The sequence below is a fragment of the Nyctereutes procyonoides genome, unplaced genomic scaffold (genome assembly GCF_905146905.1).
Source record: "Nyctereutes procyonoides isolate TBG_1078 unplaced genomic scaffold, NYPRO_anot_genome, whole genome shotgun sequence".
Lineage (NCBI taxonomy): Eukaryota > Metazoa > Chordata > Mammalia > Carnivora > Canidae > Nyctereutes > Nyctereutes procyonoides.
In genome coordinates, this window is record NW_026575048.1 from 10205526 (window position 1) to 10228477 (window position 22952).

A 22952-nucleotide genomic window follows, 5' to 3' on the forward strand; every position below is an offset into this window, starting at 1 on the left:
TTATTGGTGAAGGGACTTGGCAGATACAATCGAGTTAGGGATCCTGAGATACAGAGATTTCCCAGGTTATCAAGTGAGCACAAACATGGTTACAAGTGTTCTTATAAGAGGGAGGCACGGGGAGATCTACCACAGAGAGACACATCAGTGAAGAGTGAGGCGAGGTGCTAATCTGCTGGCTCTGAAGATGCTCAAAGGAGTCCTGAACCAAACAATCCAGGAATGCAGTTCTAGAAGCTGGAAAAGACAAGAAAACTGACTGCCTTCAGGGCGTCCAGAGGGTACACTGCCCAGCTCATACAGTGATTTCAAAGCAGTCATCCTGTTTTCAGACTTCCAACTTCCAGAACTGTGAGAGAATAAATATTGTGTTAAGCTACTGAGTTTGTGGTAATATGTTATAGTAGCCATAAAATGTTCATACACAGACATTGATTTAATCCTCATAACAATTTTATGAGGAGGGTACCATCATTATTTCCATTACACAGATGAGAAAACAGGTATTGAGAAATTAATAAATAAAATTGCTTAAGGTTATATAACCACTTTGTGCAGAAGCTGGAAGATGAATCACAGATAACCTGCCTCCAGAGTTAAAGCTTCCAACCACTACACAATACAAACCTTTTGAAAAAAATGTGAATTTGGTTTATGAATGTGTCATTCATCTGTCCTGCCTCCTATTCTTAGAGTACTTATCAAAGCATTTCAGGTATTAGGACCTGTAAGCTTGTGTCTTCCCAAAAATCATGTGTTGAAATCCTAACCCCTAAAGTGATGATAGTAGGAGATAGGGTCTTTGGAAGGTGCTTAAATTATGAGGCTACAGCCTTCTTGAGTAGAATTAGAGCTTTACAAAAGAAGCTCCAGAGAAAGTATTGTTACTATTGTTTCTAAACCACCCAATCAGTGATATTTTTGTTACAGCAGCCCAAATAGACTAAGACATCCGGCAAATTAAATAAATGCTTTACAAACACTGTTTTAAGTTCTTTTTACCACCATAAAATGTTTATGTAACTGGGTCATTATACAATATTTGGGAAGTACAGAAAGAAAAAAAAACACTCATAATTTCCAATACTCCTGTCCCAGAAGTAAGCATGTTTAGTACTCATGTACATATGTTTTATGCTTATAGCTTTTAAAAAAGATTTTATTTAATTATTCATGAGAGACAGAGAGAGGGAGGCAGAGACACAGGCAGAGGGAGAAGCAGGCTCCATGCAGGGAGCCTGATGTGGGACTAGATCCCGGGACTCCAGGATCACAACCTGGGCTGAAGGCGGCACTAAAACGTTGAGGCCCCCAGGTGTCCCGCTTATAGCTTTCTTAGTTTCAAATAGTTGCAGCCTTAACACAATATGGAATGGTTCTATTTAATATGTACTTAATGATTTTGTATTCTTCTCTATGCTTAAATCAATATAAGCTTTAATAATTACATTATAGATTTCTCTTCAGAATATGATTACTGTTCTTTTTATTATTTATGATAAGATTATATATTTCTTATATGATATATATATATATATATATATATATATAATCGTAATGTGAAATCCCTCACCTCTTAACCTCCCTGATTCTTAGTGCATGTTCCCAGATAGGGATGGATAAATAGATGATTGATGACTGATGATAGGTAGATAGATAAAGTGAGATAGAGAAACAGAGACAAATGGCACAAATATAAATCCATACTCTATGTATCAACTTGCAATTTACTTTTTGACTCCATCAGCATATCATGGATAGCTTTCTACATTAGTAGGTAAAACTGAGCTTATTTCACCTAATACGTGTATAATATTCCTCAAGTAGTTGTATCATAATTGATGTACTAATGGACATTTAAGTTCTCTCTAGTAATTTGCTATCCCCAGGCTGTAATAAATATCCTTGTCAACTCTTCCAAGTTTTCTACATGAGACTTAACTTAAAAGAAAATTTTGCTGGTCAACAGTTTTATAAATTTTTTATTTGATTGGTACTGACGAGTTGCTCTCTAAAAATGTTGTACCAATTTATACTGTAATCTATAATACATTGGAGTACTGTATTCCTTATAGCCCTAATAACAATAGATATTGTGCTGTTTCTTGATATTTGAAAATAGGATAGTTTAAAAAACAGCACTCTACATTTTTATTTATTGAACAATACATAGATTGAGCCTCTTTTCATATATGTATTATTCATTTCTTGGTAAATTGCTATTCAAATCTTTTGATGATTTTTCTGTTTTTCTTTATTACCACTTTGAATCACAGTATAACATTCCAAACAATAGATGCACTACTGAATTCTATCATTCTGCATTATTGACAAAAATGATAGGTTAAGCGTCTGTGTGCAAAAGCTTTTGTACTATGATAGATTATATACTTAGGATAGATATGTTTAACCTAATTTGAGAATGAAAAAAGTTCTTGATATTTGTCAAATAATCTCCCAACAAAAAATGATAACATTACTTTATTAAAACTGTTGCTGATTAAGCAGGTGAAACTCTGGTTTTCAGAAAAAAATATAGAGAGTGGTTGAATATTCTTTGCATTTGTTTGTTTTTCTTCTTGTGAATTACACTGTAGGATCCTTTGCTCATCATTACATTGGAATCCATTGCTACTGCAAGAAGTCCCACTGTTTAGTGTCTTTTTGGGTTACTGGAGCATTAAAAGGGAAGAGCAGGTGGTTCCTGATATAACTTGATGTAAGAGACTTTCACACAAATGCTCAATAGAAGTTTTCTTTTCCCAGCTTTTCCTTATGTCACAATATGCACAGGTAATCTACATCTTGCTATTAATGGAGTTGGTTCTCTTTAGAGAGATTAGTCAGAAGCCAGGGCGTTCAAAGGTAGTTATTTGGAACACAGGGAAGATCCAAAGCTCATTTGCAAGTGTCTAGTCCTTCAATGAGCGGCTCTAAAGAGGTTAGGTCAGATAAGTAGCTAAAACTTATTGCAAAGTCTTCCATCTTTCACTCCAATTTCTTTTAAGAGTTGTATAAGAATGACTTTATCGGGGCTTTGTGGCCTGACATTTATTGTTCTTAATAGATTTATAGGCTTAATAATATTAACTCTTAAAATAATATTAACTCTTTCTCTTGTTGCGTGGGAGCATCAAACTTTTTGTTTACTCTATACTCTTTTGTTTTTTAAGTATCTAGAACTCTTTAATGTTTTCCTAGTAAAACATATTTATTGTTTTTCTTTCACTTTCTTTGACCAACTTTTAAACCAAAGAAATTCTCCCCATATAAATTTCCACATGCTTGCCAGATTTTATATGAATTCATTTCTATCTTTTTCTAAGTTGTTTATTGTTTGATTTTTAAAAATATTTAACCCTTCAGTTCATCATGAATTTGTTTTGGCCTATGTTGTTATGTGAGGCTTTAAATATATTTATTTTTCCAAAGACTACTTACTATATCACCAGCATTTATTGAATATTTGTATTTACTAATTGAGCAAATTTTTTATGCTATGGTTGAGTTATTACTAAACTGCCTTCTGTTCCAGCATTAGCCATATTCCTGATTGCACTGATTTTTTTTCCTTTTTTTGTATCAATATCCTATCATTTTAATAAATGTAACTACATAACATATTTTAATGTTTGTTCAAATAGGCCTCCTTCCTCACAGTTCTTTTCCAAAATTCGATTTTCTAGTTTTAGCTATTCAGTAAACACCTCAAGAATGGATGAAGAGAGGAAAGGATAGAGCATGTCAGTAAGTGAGTCAAGCCATTTAATGGCTCTTTTGTCTATAAGGTAGCAGCCATGGGAGAGAGAATCATTTCCCGGAAGCTACTAGGCAGTAACACAGCAGCAGCAGCAGAGCATCTGTTGTGAATTGGTTTATAACTTCCAGTCTTGCATAGTAATCCTGGGAATTACACTAATGACCAAAGAATCAGTCATACACATACAAGTTGGAGTCAAGACAATGATATAGTCACACAGCAAAACACATCTCCAGGCCCACTTTACTTAGTTCCATTGAATATTTACTTGGACAGTAAATTGTTTGGCTATGTTAGCATGAATCTGCTGAAGTAATGGAAAATGTCAGGAAAAACTGCTAAACAAACAAATTTAAGCTAATAGCAGCTTTTTCACATGATAAATATGTCTATCATCTTATCATTAAAGAAACTAGAAAGCAAACCCTTGTAAAAGCAATGATAAGAAAGTTGCTCCTGGAACCCTTTTACTTGCACAGTATGTAGAGGAAATGTGTTTCTTTCAAATTCCCAAAACTTAAATAAGGTTTCCTTATTTAATTTGGAGTCATGTTTTTCAAATGCAAAAAAAGAGAAACAAAACAAAAACAGACTTGTGCAATTGTCAAGAACTACAGCAATTTAGAGATCTTAATTAAAGTTCTAGCTGCTAGCTGTCATGAGGGCATAAATGTATAACAAAAATAAAAGTTTTAAGCCAGGATTTAAAGGCTATTTACAAGTTGAAGTAATGATATCTTCTTGAAGCAAAATTACTCTATGGTCTGGCCCTGTGATACCAATCCCAGCCATCTGTGGTATTGTAATAGGAAACACTGGAAATTTCCCCTCAAAACAGAAATTGAGTTTCTATTATATGTTTTCATTAGCCCCATGGCCTATCCACTAAAGCTAAGAGGCAACCATGCAATTTTCAAAGGTTTTTAATTATTGGAGAAACAAGCACAAACAGAAATACACAAAAACTCTAATAGATAAAATGCAAAGAAATCTTAGATTTGGATGATCTAGGTTTTAGTGAGTTTTCCTTTCTTTTTTTTTTTTTTAATCTATAAAATCTTGGACAAGGCATTTAAATTCAGAGACTCGAGTTTCTCCATCTGTCAAAAGTGAATAATAGTAAGTAATAATTATTTGAAACAATATCACTGGAGTTACTAAGCATTAAATGAAAAGATATTTGGTAAAGTATAAAGATTATGTGAAAAAAGTTATTACAAAGGCAATGTATAATTACTGATATCTATTAAAAATGGTCCCCTTAAACTGAATCTTTATGATGAGAGGTGTATTTGCCAACTGTATTTACTTTCCTTTCAAATATATTTAGTTTAGGGATGCCTGGATGGCTCAGTGGTTGAGTGTCTACTTTTGGCTTAGGTACTGGGATTGAGTCCCACATCGGGCTCCCTGCATGGAGCCTGCTGCTCCCTCTGCCTATGTCTCTGCCTCTCTGCATGTCTTTCATGAATAAAAAAATAAAATCTTTTAAATATATATATATATATACATATATATACACACATATATATATACACTTACATTTATATATATAGTTTACTTCCCCCAACCTTTTTTGAACGATTTCAAACTTACAGTAAATGTGAAAGAATAGTTCAAAGACTATTTATGTATCCCTCACCAATCATGTTATATTCACCAATTACTCTTTTGCCATATTTTTTTCATCTATCCCTCTCTATCTATATAGGTGTTTCTATGTATTTTATAAGTTTGTGAAAGTAAATTGCAAACATCATTCCACTTCGCCTCTAAATATCATCTCCTAGGAACAAAGACTTTCTTGTGTAGCCATAATACTATGATCACAAATCAACAATCAAGGAATCAAACACTGATATAATATTATTAATAGATAATTTAGATGAAAATGGTTCTGTCTAGAATTTAATAAACAATTACAAAATCTTTGGTGTTTCTTTAGTTTCTTTTAATTTTAAATAATACCATCCTCTTTTTTTGTTTGGTCTTTTACATCAATGACATTTTTTAAAGAGGCCACATGTGTTACGTTGTACGTAACCCTCAATGAGGACTTGCCTGATGGTCTGTTATGTTTATATTTTAAACATTTTCAGCAAGAATGTTTGAGCATTCTTGAGCATTCTCATCCTCCCCAGGGGATGCTATATGCTTTCCAGAATGTGTCATCAGGAGGGATCCAATGCCAGTTTATCCACTATTAATAACATGAAGCTTCAGACCCCAGTTAATGCACTATCTACCAGAGCTGTTCATTGTAAAAGTATTTTTTGCTCTCTATAATTAAAAATTTGGGGATGCAATCTCTTGAGTGCGTGAATATTATTTTCCCCAATATACGTTCACTAATGTAAGCTATTTTGTTTGTTTGTTTTGGTTGTGACTTTTAATATGCACATACACACATATAAATGCACTACTTGGATTGGTGATAACTGAAAAATCTAAAGAAATTTGATATTTTAAATTGTCCTATGAAAATGTTTTGGGAATTGAAAGGTTTTGGTTAAGTTTCTGAAATGCTAAAATATTGAGAGTGCTTGTAAGTGTTTTATCAACATATATTTATTACAAAATAAAAAATAATAATACCTTGAGTATCTCTCTTATGACCAATGAGCACACAGAGAGAATATGAAGGCCAGGTTGGAAGTACACACATAGTTCACCTTGGTACAGATGGAAATAAGGAGAAATCCCAAAGTATTTCTTTATTTTCACTCATTGTATTTTAAAGGCAGGGTTACCTTATGAATGACCTTATCTTCAAAAAAATATCAAATATTTCAAGTAATTCTGGTCGGTTTTGCGATCTTTCTAAACAACTCAAATTGACCACCTTAGCAAAAAGTATTGAAACATATGCAAATGAATCTATATGTACCCATAAAAGGTAGCAATCTACTGCAAATGTTTCTGAGCATTCTCTCAGTGGAGTGTCTGTGGACTTATTATGTTTAAAACCTTTGCTCCTAAGCATTCATGTAGGCTGACTTTTCAATTGCAAGGGATTTCAGTACAGTCCTCTGCAATTTATCATGTGAAAAGAATTAACAAGAAAAAAAATAGAAGCACATTCACACTTGCCAAGGCATTTCCCTCAGATGGAGAAAAAGCTACTGAATGAATAATATAAGAAAGATGATTTTGGTGCTTCAAAAACAGAAAAATTACTTAAAAGTCCCAGTTAGTGAAGCCAGCCTTCCTTTCCCTTAGAATATGAATAAGCACCAGATATTCAATAGAAGCCTGTTATAATCCAGCTCATTATCACATAGGCTCAGGCGTACTACAGACTCACTCCAGTGTCCCACCCTGTGCACAAAACAGTCTGATAAGGTAAGTATTACCACATCTTAACAACACATAGAGCAAATCTAAATTACAGTTCATTTTCTTTTTTTCCTCAATTTTTTCCAATAAAAATATCCGCAAGTAAGGGGTTTTGGCCAATGTGAATATACAAACTTCTATTGGTTTATAATACATAACCAATTAACTTAGTTATACATATTCAACATCTCACATGCTAGTGTTAGCTGGAACTAACTTTTGGTTCTCCTATCTATACTCACTCCTTTGGTGTTCTCATCCAGTTTCACGGCTTATTCCAATGACTCCCAGTTCAATCAGAAATATTCTCTAAACTCCAGACTCAGATATCTAATTTTTACTCAACATCTCCAGTTGGACGCCTAATAGCTCAGACATGCCACAAAAGGGACTCCTGTCTGTCTCTCCCAGATGTTCTTACTTGCAAAGAAGTTTGGCCACTCTACCCCTCAGCCCCCACAGAGGCTTCCCCCACTCAGGTGAGGACAGCTAGGGAGGCAAGCAGAAAGGAAAGGGCTTCTGAAAGATTAAGAGGAGACATACATGGAGGACTTAGAAGATCACCATTTTCTGCATATAGTGCCATGGGAATATTACGTTCCAGCACCCAAAGAACAGAGAACCTTTACAGTTATTCAAGTGTATCTGAAGCGATTTGTGTCAAGATTACTGCACTGAAACTCAGAACTGAATCAAAGAGATCCAGAGCAGTAGAAGTTCATTGGAAGCTGAATGCTTCCATATGCTAATTACGGAATCCTAGGCAATCACAGAGTCAGAGGAGTCTTGGTAATCAGTATGTAACAGCAGCAGCACCACTCATGATGGCAGGTTGTGGAAAGAGAATAGATTGTGAGGATCAGAGTCAAGAATAATCCAAACAATGTGGCAAAAGTGCAAGATCTAGACCAAATCCAGACAAGAAATGCTGCTCTACCCACTGCCAATTAGCCTAGAAAAGAGGAATAACATTTTAAAACTAGAACTACATTTCTATGGTTTCTGTATACATACTAATCTGTCCCATCAATCTTTGCTTAAATTAGTGCTTCAAAACGTGGGTGTCACTGGTTAGCTGTCCTCAGTTAATACTCTCTTTTTTTATGAACCAAGACTTGCTGTTTTACACAATTGGCTTCTAGATTATTCAAATAACATCACATGGTTCCTTCTATAAGAAACATACGGTTGTGATTGCAAAACCAGTTAAAGGTATTACATACACAGGGAGAACGTAAACCAATCTCATACATCCACGTAGAGACTGCTTTTAGTTATGTCCTTATAATTTTCCAAATGGAAGACTCCCACCTGGTATTGCTAAGAAAAGATACACATCTGGGATTATAACATTTAGCATGTGAACGGCACCCAAGCATCAGAATTAGACAGACACCCAGGTGAGCAGCACCCTTGAATACATTCAACAGCTCATGCCACTGCCAAAATTAAACACCGGCCTTCAGAACGAAGAAATTTTATTTATCCAAACTGGAGTTCTTGGGATTTTAATTCTTTAAAAATCATTGTGTGTGTGTGTTGGGGGAAAGGATTAAAAAGCAAAGAAGTCAATCTTTGGCTCAGTTTCTGTTTCGTATTTATGCACCCATCTGCCATAGCCTAAGGTTAAAAAGTACTCATTTTAATCATGAAAAACATATCCATCACAAGTTATCCTGAAATAAATCACTCCCTGTAGCAAAAACAGCATAAAGGTGGATGGCTGTAGAAACAAGGTAAGGGGAAAAAGAGGGAAATGATAGTTTTTCTTTTTTTTTTTTTTTTTTTTTGTCTTACCTGGAAATTTCTCAATGTAATGAAGGCTGATTCTCAAATCAGCATTCTTCAAAGTCAACCATTCCAAGTACTTCAAGAACAAAACAATTAAATTTGATATTCTCAAACAGATCTTCCAAATTATAGAACTGACATAATAATGCAATGCCTAGTAATTTGCAAGCGGCGTTTAAACTTGGTAAGGAAGCCAACGTAGGTAGGAAGCTCACTGTTCCTTTCCTTCAGCCTAACAATTTTTGTCAGTTTCTGAAATAGACCCATAGATAATGTAAACATTTTGACAGAGAATTGGTGGTGGTGACTATGGCGTAAAACTATCTCAGGACAAATGTACTGTGACTTGGAACATAAGATACAATTTTCTTTGCATAGAGGCAAAATGAAGTGATGACAGAGTTCACAAAACCTATTCTCCTCTTGAAATTGCATTCCGACTTTTCCTTTCATTGGGCATCTTTCAAAAAGAAAAACTCAACACTCCAAGCAATTCCATTGACATTGGTTTGCAAGTAATCACTATTCTAGAATTTTCTTTTTTTTTTCTTTTAATACTCTTTCTACCTACAAGAGTATTAAAAAGACGTTCCTGTTTTCCTGTGTTTTATTAAGAAGTTTGCTCCAAGGGAAAAGTTGAGGTAGCCCAAACAGTACGGCTTATGTTTTCTATTTCCTTCCTGCCTCTACACATGACACCTCTCCTCTTTTCTGTCAAATAAATATTTCCAACTGGATAATGGCAAGCATAGCGTCGGTGAGGTGAGAATAAAATTTGGGTTAGAGCTCATTCTTTCTAACCATTTGGTTCCTGGGTACTGCCTCCCATATACTTAACCTTTTCTCCCTAGAATTCCTCTTTAGATCTGTGTTTTAATAAACTGAACTATCCCCAAATTTCAAGTCAGATTTTGTGTTTGTCGCTTTTTAAGCTGCTTATCAGTCCCCAAGTGTTTTTGTCCTGAATTACTCTAAACCTATATCTGACATACTTTTTAAGGTCCATTTCAATTATTAACCTCCTTGCAAAGCTTTTTGTCATCTGCTACCTAGAAACAGTTTTATTTTTCTTGAAAGTCCATGAAGCTCTCAAGTTATACAACACAGTGTACTTTGTATTCAGTTACCTTCTCCCCCTAGCTGGGGTGCAGCAGGATGGGGACTTGGCTGCTCCCTGCCCTTAGAACCTCTCCCTGACTGCCCTCTGGACACTCTGGACATGGAATACATATTAGAGGTTCTGTGTTAAAAAGTGAAAACATATTATTTACCAAATCAAGGCTCCAGCCTTGGAAAATCTATAGGCGACTAGGCCCCAGTTCATAAAAATAAAAATTTTCACTACTGAAAGAAGCAAGTTTACCATATGGGAGAAAACACATCTCTTAGTTTAACTTTTCACCAGGAAATGTTCTGAGCATAACACACAACTTTATATGCATATTAAAGACTAGTTGTTTGGACTATTTACCAAGGTAGTTTGCTAAAGAATATAACTGCTGATACATTAAAAGTCATAGTTCGATTCACTTGGAATCTTGGTCTTGTTTGATCTTGCTTTCTAGCTAAGACAACTGTGAACATACAGGTTGGGGTCCTCAGCCACATGTTCTCAACAGTCCTATGCTGGCTTTTTTTTTTTTTTCCATCTTGTTAGACTCTGTGGCATCATAGCAAATGCGTTCTTCCTGAAGTCTTTAGAATACCTTTGCATATAAAAGCAATCAAAATAAAAACTGATTCTTTACTAAATACTGATACAAACTTCTTGTGCCCTTTGATATGATAGGGGAAAATTAACAGAGTATGTCAAAAGCACAGAGTTTCTATGGATATGCCTTCCTCTATGGCAAACAGAGTTAGCACAAGGTGATTTAAGACTGCAGATGGCTTCGGTGGTTTAGCAAGCAGCCAGATAAAGCTTACGTATATACAATGCAATGAGAAATCAGCCAAACGACAAGTGAGCACAAGGAAAGCACATTTAAAACACCAGATTCTTGGTCCAAAACGCTAATTTATGAAATGCATGAATATTTAACACTGTACTAAGCACAAAAATTAATTATTAGCTGATTGATTTCTAAAATGCCTGCTCTAAAAACCAAACTAATGGGAAAATTAATAATCAAGCATTTCAGAATATCTAAAATTACCTAGATTTAATAAGTATTAGAATTTTTCTTAAAAGTTTTCCCAACTTCCTCACTTTGTGACTCTGGAAACTGAGGCCAAGGGAGCAGAAGTGACTTGTGTGGGGCCACTAATTACATCTAGTTGTGAGACCATGACTAGTCTCTAACCATAGTGTGGAGTGTTGAGTCTTGTTACTTTTTTAGGAGGAGCTGCTGATTTACAAGCCCCGCAGAGAAGGGGGATGGTTGGTGACTGATCAACCAGACAACACGTCTTCCAGCAGCAAGGTTAATGCGTGCTCCATATCTGCTTCTGGAACCAAAAGGTTTCTTTTTTTTTTTTTTAATTTATTTTTTATTTATTTATGATAGTCACAGAGAGAGAGAGAGAGAGAGAGAGAGAGAGAGAGAGAGGCAGAGACATAGGCAGAGGGAGAAGCAGGCTCCATGCACCGGGAGCCTGACGTGGGATTCGATCCCGGGTCTCCAGGATCGCGCCCTGGGCCAAAGGCAGGTGCTAAACCGCTGCGCCACCCAGGGATCCCTCAAAAGGTTTCTATTGCTGCTTTAGTAAGTGGCTGCTATGAGTGATCTCTAATGAGTTTATGGGTAAATTATGTCTTTAATTTGTACCTATGGCTATACTACATCATTATGATAGGATCTTCCCTTGATTTTCATGTAATGATCACTTTCCATGAGAGGCAGCATATAATGGAAAGAAGCAGAGAATGAGTAGTTTAAGACTGTAATCTGCATTTCTTCATGATGTTAGCTCAGGCAATTACTTAAATTCTCTGACTTTCTTCTCTTCCCCCACCCAATAAAGTCAAGGTACAATAAACACTATGGGATAATGAGGCTAACATCTATATCTTCTCACGAGTCATACATTCAGATGCCTCCTTGAATGAAATCACAGATATGTATAAGACAGGTGTGATTATCACGTCCATTTTGCAGATGAGAACATTGGGATTAGCAACTTTAGAGAAGCAGGGAGATACAGTAGTGATGAACATAGGACCTGGATACAGAATAATCTTGAATTTGGCTCCAATACTTCCTAGTTGCGTGACCTTGAGGAAGCAACTTAACCTCTTTAGGCAACAGTTATCTCATCTCCAAGATAGAAATAACTGTATAAATTACATATGGTTCTTGCAACAATTAATGGAATAATATATATCTCTTGAAACAATGCCTAGAACATAGTAGTTCTCAATAAATGTCAACTAATTCCCATTATTATATATATGGGAATCTATTCCCATATATTCCAATTGTTCTGTATCACCCAAGACCATGGTGCCACTGTGTAGCAGAGACCAGACCAGCAGGTTTGGTCTGAGCAGAACCCTGGCTCTGACCCATGATGTTGTGGTTCTTAAATACATTTCATGTTTTTTTCTCCAAGATTTTATGATCCTGGTAGGTAGGTCCTTTTAGAGGGGCATTTACTCCTTTAACTCTTTACATGATAATGCTAGACATTTAACGCTACATACATTTGCCAGTCAACGTCCTACTGCTTAATAGTAGGGATTTTTATTTTTCCAACTTGCAACTTTTCATTTACATTTATACAGACTTGCAAATGAATACAAAGGCTTCCAAACACCATTCACCCAAACTCCTTAAGTGAGATAAATTAAAAACATGTGCATGCTGATAGGAGGCACTGAGAAAGACACAGTGTCTGTGGGATTCCTGCCAAAAATGCCTAATCTGAATGCAATCACAAGGAAAACCTCAGCCAACCCAATCTGAGGAACACAATACAAAACAACCTGGCAATACTCTTTAAAAGCGCCAACCAATGAAAAACAAAGAATTGCTAAGGCACTGTTCTGGATTAAAAGAGACTAGTGAGACATGGAATTGAGGGCAATGCATATCCCTGAATTGGATTCTAATCCAGAAAAAAATAAATATAATAATGACATAATCTACTCTACACTGAACACACTGTTTTATGTCCTATTCCTGTTCCAGAATCTACTTTAAGAACACATATATTTATCACTACCATTTTCCTGATTTGATATTTCTTGACTGATATTTGGAATTTGTAATGTGTAGAAGGCTAAATGTATAACTTTCTTTAGATAGATAACACTAGAACATAAGGAGAGTCACATCTCACCATATATAGACAGGAGACCTGGACTTCAGAGGAGCATGATTGTCTTTGGTCCATAGTGAGTACTTAGCATAGTTAGTACTTAGGGATTGTTCTGGGAACACTCTCAGACCAGTGTTCTTTCTGCTACCTCCAGTTGTAGACAACATTCAGAGCCTATAAATATTATATTGGTTTCCTATTGCTGTTTTAATAAGTCAAGAAAATTGGTTGGCTTAAAACAACACATGCTTTATTCCTTCACAGTTCTGAATGTCAGAAGACCAAAATCGATTTCACTGGTCCAAAATAAAGGTGTCTGCAGGGCTGAACTCTCTGCATAGGATCTAGGGACAAATTGCTTTCCTTGTATTGTCCCAGCTTCTAGAGCTGAATTCCTTGTATTCCTTGGGTTTTGACCACTCTCCTCCAACTCCAAAGCCAGTAGCTTAGCATCTTCAAATCTTTTTCTCCTGGGACGCTTGGGTGGCTCAGTGGTTGAGTGTCTGCCTCTGGCTCAGGGTATGATCCTGCCCCTAGTATTGAGTCCCACAATGAGCTCCTGCGAGGAGCCTGCTTCTCCCTCCGTCTGTGTCTCTGCCTCTCTCTCTCTGTGTGTCTCTCAAGAATAAATAAATAAAATCTTTAAAAAAAAATCTTTTTCTACTTCCATTGGCACTTCAGCTTCTTCCCAGCTGTCTTTAAATTTCCCTCTGTTTTCCTCTAATTAGAACTTTTGTGACTACCTTTAGGGTCCACTCAAATGACCCAGGATAATCTCCCCACTTCAAAATCCTTCAGCTTACTCACATTTGCAAGGTCCCCATGACCATATAAAGTAACATACACAGGACAGGATTAGGAGATGGATAATTTTGGGTTCATATTTAGCCTACTGCAGGAATCAAAGGACATGTTCTTTTGCATTGGGTTTTAGTATTTTATTCATATAGTTAAGCAGGCATTAATTCCTATTCAGGCTGAAACTAAAATTATTGGTTAGGAAATGATTAATTCTTAATCATTTTCTAACAAGAAAATACTATGCTCTCAGAGTCAATGTCTAATGTTATACTTTCTAAGATTTTGGTAATCTGTTTACATGGCTCTCATGTGAGCTTTTTTGAGGACAGGTTCATGTTACACATTTACATATTTCCAGTAGTGTAGGCTGAATATTGGCCCCCAAACTGTAACCAGTTTCTAATTCCTGAGACCTATGAAAGCTACCTTCTATGGCAAAAGGGACTTTGTGGGTGTAATGAAGTTAAGGATCTTGAAACTGGAAAATTATTCGAAATTATTAGCACAGGCTCTAAATGCAATCCCAATTGTTTTTATAAGAGAGAAGTAAAGAAAACAGACACAGAAGAGGAGAAAACAGTATGACAACAGGAGACACCGGAGTGATGTGACCACAAACCAAGGAATGTCAGCAGGTCTCAGAAGCTGGAAAAGGCAACAGGAAATGGATTCTCCTGTGGAGCTTCCCAGGGGAGCATAACCCTACAGACACCTTAATGCAGCTCTATAAGACTCAGTTTGGATTGTTGGATACTAGAACTACTAAATAAAAAAAAAAAAATTTTTTTTTTTTTTAGGCCACTAAGTTTGTGGCAATTTGTTATAGTAGTAATAGGAAACTAATATACTCAGTAACTAGTTTAGGACCCAATACATACTAGGAACTCTAAAAATGCTCCATAAATGTCAGAAGGGAAGAAACGGAGGGAGGGAAGGAGTGGGAAGGAAGGAAGGAAGGAAGGAAGGAAGGAAGGAAGGAAGGAAGGAAGGAAGAAAAGAGATATTAACATTACAAGGAAAACCAGCATTTTGTGTTTTAAGTTAATCAATATTTGACCTAATTTTTTCTCAACTGAAGATGGATTTCTGGACTCCCAACGGAGATGACTTAATTTTTTGTTTGTTTTTGCTTTTTCGTGTGTTGTTTGTTTGTTTGCTTGATTTTAGTCTCTTCTATCCAAATCTGAAGATTTGTGCTTTTAAAATCTACATCTGGGCCTGGAGGACTACATGACATGTTTAACCTTGAGAGGATTTTGCAGTTGAATTATGAACTTCTGTAGGAAGGGGTTACAGTGAAAGCCAGACAGGTCTTTTTCTAAGGGAGAGCTTGCAGGTCTGTTCCAATAATTAGAAACCAGGTAGAATTGAGGTGAAGGTACAGACTCTCACTGCCTTAAGAGATCATTCATTCCTGTCTGAAATTTTTAGGCTAAAGGCACATCAGTACAGGAAGAGCCACTTAAAAATGTTCTCATGTCTATTAGCTCTGGGGAAACAATTATTACTTGATAGATTTAGTGATACATGGAGTATCAGAGTGCATATAGATGTTTTCAGAAATAATACATTCTGACCCATGTTGAACTCCTTAATTTGTGGCATTTTGTGGAAACCGTAAATGATCTAAAAGGAGCTAGATATGTCCAAGGTACTGTGTTACCACTGGGTAGTTCACTGAAGTGTTAAATTAAACAAAACTGAAGATGGAAAGGTTGAAGCAATTAAACTCTTATCCTAAAGACCTTTTCCTGTAGGTCCTATGCTGGAATTCAATTAAAATACTTTTTTCTCCCCTGAAATTACCATTGACTTATTGAGTTTGACAATACTCAACAATGACTTAATGTTTGTCCAAGTGAAAGAAATCACTTTGCTCTGTCATAGAGATAAATGAGGTAAATTCATCAAGAGACTCAATTCAATAAGAATATTGATGACGTTCTGCTTGGATGCATAAACCCTTCAGTCATGAGTGACTTCTGATACCCAACGTGAGGTTTTTGTTATTGCTTATAAAAAAGTAATTGTAAAAAAATGCATCTAAATTCCCAATCCTGTAATTTCCTCTATTACTTTTCATATTATGCTATATTTTTCATTGCCTGTTGCATTAAATCAGAGCTGGAATGAGAAAGCATGCAAATAAATAAGAAGCACGCAAATATGCCATTGAGCTGAATCCAGCTCTATTACTTGCTGACTTTTCACCCAAACAGGATTCATCATTTAAATTTTAAAACTAGACTAATAAACTATGTATATAGGATTTCCCCCATCTCTAGGGAAATGATGTTATGCAGTTTTCTTTATACATATATAATTTTATACAGTGCACAATTATGGAACTATATATACTATTTACTTAATGTAGACTTGTGGGGTTTTTTTTAGCTTCTTAATTTGCCTCCTTCCTTCCTCATTCCTCCCTCTCTCCATCCATATTGGTGTTCTTTTAGGTAAAATTTGTTGACATCTAAACTTAGATATATCAAATTTGTTCTATACTTAGATATATCAAAACATAAGTATATACACACACACACTATATATATATATAATCTCCACTCACTATATACATATATGTATATAAACACACATAAACAATACATAAATCTAAATTTATTTTAAAATGTATTTGAATCATGGGGCACCTGGATGGCACAGTCGTTTAAGCATCTGACTCTTGCTTTCAGCTCAAGTTGTGGTCTCCAGGTGATGGGATCAAGCCCCGTATCAGGCTGCACACTCAGCAGGAAGTCTGCTTGAGACTCTCCCTCTCCCTCTGCCCTCATGCTCATGCTTTCTCTCTAAAATAAATAAATCTTTAAAAAAATATATGTTTGAATCATGTCTTAAAAAAATAAAAGGTTGTATATACGTTTTCTTCATCTTGGTTTTCTCAATACCTGGTAAACATTCCTCCTGGGAAACATATGTCATTCTAATTCATTATTTCTAATGGCTTTATTTCTTGGTGTTGATACACCATAACTTGTATAACCAGTTTTCCATTGATAGGTATTTTTCCTTATATTTTTCTATATGGATAACAATGCAAGAAATTCTCTTGTACATAGATCTTTACTTATTAATCCTTTGGTTTCTAGAAGATACATTTCAACAAATACAGTATTGCTGGATCACAGAGCATATACATTTTAGATTTTAATAGTGTCTCTGTGATTACTTAATAGAAGAAAAAACAATACATATTTACACCAGAAGGTGTAAGAGTACTAACTTCTCTACATTCACAACAAAAATAAATATTGAAGGTCTTTTAAATGTTCCATCTTGATGGATGTGCTACTGGAGTATTAGTTTAATTTGTACTGCATGGGCAGTCCCAGTGGCTCTGCAGTTCAGCACCATCTTCAGCCCGGAGTGTGATCCTAGAGACCTGGGATCGAGTCCTACGTCAGGCTCCCTGCATGGAGCCTGCTTCTCCCTCTGCCTGTGTCTCTGCCTCTCTCTCTTTCTCTGTGTCTCTCATGAATAAATAAATAATAATAATAATAATTTGTACTTTATTACTATATAAATTAATTTTTACCCCTAACCTTATTGCATTTCTGGAAATCACAATCCCTCCATGAATTTAGAAAAAGATACAATTATAGAGATAAAAAGAAAAGGCAGCCTTCACGTAGTAGGCTATGTTTGGAAATATGAGTGGGAGGGGGTTATTCTTCTGTTTGGGGAAGGTCCATTGTCTTGCTGTCTTGAAGAAAGCATATGTGGTGAGGGACCAAGAATTATCTGTGGGCTTTGTTTGTATCACTTCATCTTGCCACTTGGTTGGCTATTCAATGTTTGCAAATCCCTGGAAATTAAGATCTCATTTATATTTGAGGCAGTTGAACAGGGACAATTCCATTAGAAATCTACTTCTTTGAATAGTCTACTCATTGTTGCAGCTCATTCAGCCTCAATTGTTTCCTTGAAGATATAAAACAAAAACAAAAGCTAATCTCTCTTCAATAGGAGTTCACTGAAATACAGCATTTGGTGGCATATAACACTTATTCAGAATTATTTTTATTAAATCACAGTGAAACTGTTATATAACATTATACTAGTTTTAGGTGTAAAACATAATTTAATATTTGTATACTCTATAAATATTTTGTATGTACCACAATAAGTCTATTACTGTCCTTCACTATACAATTGATCCCTTTATCCTTTTCATTAACTTCCCCCACAAAACCCCTTTCCCCTCTGGTAATCACCAATTTGTTCTCTGTATCTATGAGTTTCTATGCATCTTCATTTAACTCAACTATTTCTCAGGAAAAATAGAGTTCCCTCACTACACACACCTGTTTGTTGTCACATTTGTCTCCTTTGGGCAAATATTTAAGTTATTTTTTTTAAAATTTTTATTTATTTATGACAGTCAGAGAGAGAGAGAGAGAGGCAGAGACACAGGCAGAGGGAGAAGCAGGCTCCATGCACCGGAAGCCCGATGTGGGATTCGATCCAGGGTCTCCAGGATCGCGCCCTGGGCCAAAGGCAGGCGCCAAACCGCTGCGCCACCCAGGGATCCCCAAATATTTAAGTTATTACAACATACTAAGTGGAAAAAAATAACAATAAAAACCTCATCTGACTCTACTGTAAGAAGTCCTTCTTGGAACATTGGCCTATATTAAGATAGTATTTTACTAATTGTGGCTTTTAAAAATTCTTTTTATGAAAGTATAGTTGACACACCATGCTAGATCAGTTTCCAGTGTACAATATAGTGATTTGACAACTCAGTATGTCATACTATGCTCACTATAAGTGTAGTTCCCATCTGTCACCACCCAGTGCTATTACAATACCATTAACTATATTTCCTATGTTGTATCTTTCATCCCTGTGACTTATTCATTCCAAAACTGGCAGCCTGCACCAATTGTGTTCTTTAATGTGAGCAACACAGGAACAGAATCCATGTGTGTTACAAATGCAGAGTCTTGGGCTACATGCCCACCCAGAGGGAAAAGAACCTTGGAGACGATGGGACCAAGAATGCACATTAGAAGTCAGGTTCCCCAGGGATTGTTCACATTCTAAGAATACAGCTAATGCTTTTAAAGCCTTTATCTAGTTCTTAATACCTGAGCTGATTAGGAAGTCAGTCAGTTGTCAGTTACGAAGGAGAAGAAAGATGCTAATTACCTACTCCATACCTCTGGGTCATTCTAAGAATAACTTTTCTTCTCTTTCAGGATGAGATGGTTGCATTTTCCTGCTCGAACCTCAACCCCTTGGGTGCTTTACAACTGCTGTGAGGCTCTAGTTAAAAAAAGTTTCCCCTGAATCTTAACCGCCTGGCCCCTACTCTTATCTTATGAATATTTCTTTAATTTTGTAAACTGGCTTCTTAAAAATGTCAGTTTTTCTTCAGAAAAGCTGATGCTCAGTAACAAAACTATATGGAGACCAAACAAAATCTAATGTTTTTGACATGAAAGAGAATGCCAAATGGTCTTCTTCAAAAGATGATGAAGGAGTCTCAATTCAAACATGAAAATACATTAAATTTTATGGCATTTTTCTTTGTAAAAATGTGGTTCCTATGTTCTTTACATTATATCTATATCTATATATATATATATTATGATTTTAGAAGAATTTGAGTAAAGAGTTTGTTCAGTATCAGTTCAGCTTTGATTCCTTTGAATATTAAAGCTTTAGATATTTTAAAGCGCCCTCTTAAATTATCAATGTTCCCTGAGTCCCTAGCAGCTAATATCATTTGGAAAGTTTTCAGAATTAAATATATTGAGGTTTTAGTGAAGGCAATGCCAAGCAGAGGGGAGTCCAGGGAATCAAGAGGTTTCAAGGACAACATTTACCTACAGCCTTGTTGGCAGCAGGGAGGGTTCTGAGCTTGGAGCTGGGACCCTTGAGTTCCAATGATGTAACCAAGTTTTCTAGACATACACATAAGTGATATGTCCCTTATTTATTTTTAATTGTAATAATGGATAATATGAGATCTATTTTTAATAATATAATATGGGATCTATTTTTAATAAAATTTTAAGTGTATAGTACTGTTAGTTGAAGACACAATGTGGTACAATAGATCTCTAGAATGGATTCATCTTTTCTAACTGAAATTTCATACTCATTAAACAGCAATTACTGCGTTCCTTTTATTTTTTAAAATATTTTATTGATTTATTCATGAGAGACACACAGAGAGAGGCAGAGGCATAGGCAGAGGGAGAAGCAAGCTCCCTGTGGGGAGCCCAATAGGGGACTGATCCAAGGACCCTGGGATCACGACCAGAGCAGAAGGCAGATGCTCAACCACTGAGCCATCCAGGTGCCCCTCCCTCTCTCTTTACACCCTGCCTACTATCATTCTACTTTCTGTTTCTGTGAGTTTGACTCTTTTAGATATCTCAAGATAATATATACAATAAATATTATTCAGCCACAAAAAAAAGGAAAGATAAAAGAGGAAATCCTTCAATGACATGGACGAACCTTGGGAACATTATGTTATGTAAAATAAGTCAACCACAGAACAACAAATACCACATGATTCCACTTATAAGATGTGTCCTGTCTGACCTTCCATTTTCTCTTCTATAAAATACAATAATAATTCATTCTTACTACAAGTTATGGCTATAATGAAAGAAGTGAATATTATAAAGTGAAATGGTAACACTTTTTCACTTGAATGTGGAACTTAAAGGGCCAAAATACCCACCTCCCTACCACAAGTATGTGAACTAAAGATCTATATAGTGTCATTATTATGAACGCGCAGAGGCAATTAAAGCACTATCAAAATACTAAAAGAATAAGAAGTCTATGTTGATCAAATATTTATTTAACTTTGAACGGCTGGTTCAAGGTTGATAGGGTTCTGAAGAAGCAGATCCCAAAATAAGAGTTCATGTGCAAGTTTTTAAGGAAGCACTCTCTGAGGAAATTAGTAAGGAAGTGAGAGAAGAAGAACGGGAAAGGGGAGACATTGAGCAAACTTGAGGTTTCAGGTGTTGTCCTAGCATTAGCCTGGGGAGCACTGGAAGATAATATCATAGTTTCAGAATGTGTTCATCCTGAAGGCAAAGCAGCAGATCCTTCATGCTGCTGGATCAGCCTGTCAGTGGATAAAGGCTAGAGATGCCTGGTAGGATACATATAAACTCTCTGGCACTTCTGTGAATAAGCGTGAAGCAAGAGGCTCCCAATTCTGAAGGCAGTTCTTTAAAGAAAGTCACAGGTACCTGCCAATAGATGCAGAGCATACAGAAGGTGAGGGAATTGGTGTCCAGAGGGTTTTAAAATGCAAATAAGGGGATCAAGGCAGGGCACCAGCAACACTATCCTCTGTGTTTGCAGAATGCCAATCCTCAGGCTCAGCAATTTCAAGTAGCTCTCCCAGGGTCACACAGCATATTAAGGGTAGACTTGATCATCCAATCCAAGACTCCCAGCTAAGTGGTACATCACCAGGATGCTGGTAGGTCTCTTATGCTAAACACCCTGATAGTGTAATATATATTTTGTATCCTAAACTGTCCTTTTTATTCAGGTATGAAAAAACACCCTATTTTCATATCAATTGATATGTACCCATCATAGTAACAATAGACTTTTTTTTTGTAAGGCAATAAATAACCTACGCAGCAGTTGCTGCTAGCAGACCTCCTGCTAGTACTACAGTGAGTAGAAATTCTGTCCTTATTCTTAAATGATAAAAAGAAGGGGGAATGAGCCTTGGTCTCTTGATCACAAGGAGTTTTAGGCAAATTGGTATTTCTAAAATGCTTACAGGAGTCTATATTTATTAGGCATTTCCTCAGCATCCATAAGTACAGACCAAAATAATTACACTGAAAATAAGAAAGTAATTCCTAACATAATGGACATAATGAACATGGACATATAGTCTAACGGACTTATAATTTGAAGAAATCAAACCCTGATTGCCTTGGATTTAAAAAAGGGTGCAATGCATGCATCTGACTCAGAAATGAAAAGTATGATGTTTTGTCTTTGTATCATCATGAAATCAGTGACTTACACTAGTCTGAAGGGAGAAAGCCTGTTTTCAAAGGCTTTCAGAGATTTTTTTAAGTGTCCCTGAGAAACTGCACATAAGTTGCTGTCATAACATGGCTGGGAAGAAGCTGTCTTCTGGAGGATGCTTGTCTCATTTCCGTCCCCTTCTTGATGTGCCCAGCAAATGTGTGAGCTCTTCTCAATTCAGAAAAAATGATAATTATTTAATTATAAATGACAAATGATTATCATTCTATATCCTGGGAGTCCACCCCCAAATTCTCTGAGAAGAATCTCAGTCAAAAGAAGCCCAGCTGAAAAACATGGGCCATTTTCCAACAGAGGGCTGGCATGATCATGTTCCCTTACTTCCCTCTCCTTTTCCTGTGTCCATGGATAATCTGAAACAGAGAGGCTGGCAAAGACTCTCCTTAAAGATATGAATGATTCCTATAACAAAGAGGAGTTAGATGTACCTTCTTTCACCCTAGAAGACACTAGAATCAATAGAGGAGATCAAAAAAGAAAGAGAGAAGTTGCTATAAGGTCCACACTATCACACTCAACAAGGAAGAATGATTCAGTTACAAACTGGAAGTCCTGTTCCTAAGACTGCCCCATGTATCCTGTGCCATGTGCTTTACAAACCACTGATCAACAATTCTGCAAGTATCAACAGTTCTTCAAGTTTTATATCATGTCCACTTTGGATAGCAGTAAAAAAAATGTAGCTTATAAAAATTATAACCAAGATTTTCTTGGACATTGATGCCCCAAATCCCATCGTGATCTCCAGTTCCCAAAGCACACACACACACACACACCAGGTCAGGATACCATACCCCCTGCTGTGGAACTGCCTTTCCAAAAACAGACCTGATAGAAAAGAAGTAGAAAGAAAAAAAAAAGGATCATAAAAGGACAAACCAAGAGTCTCCACGGTGAAAAGTAAGGGTACTGTTGTCCATAGCTGAGAAGGAAC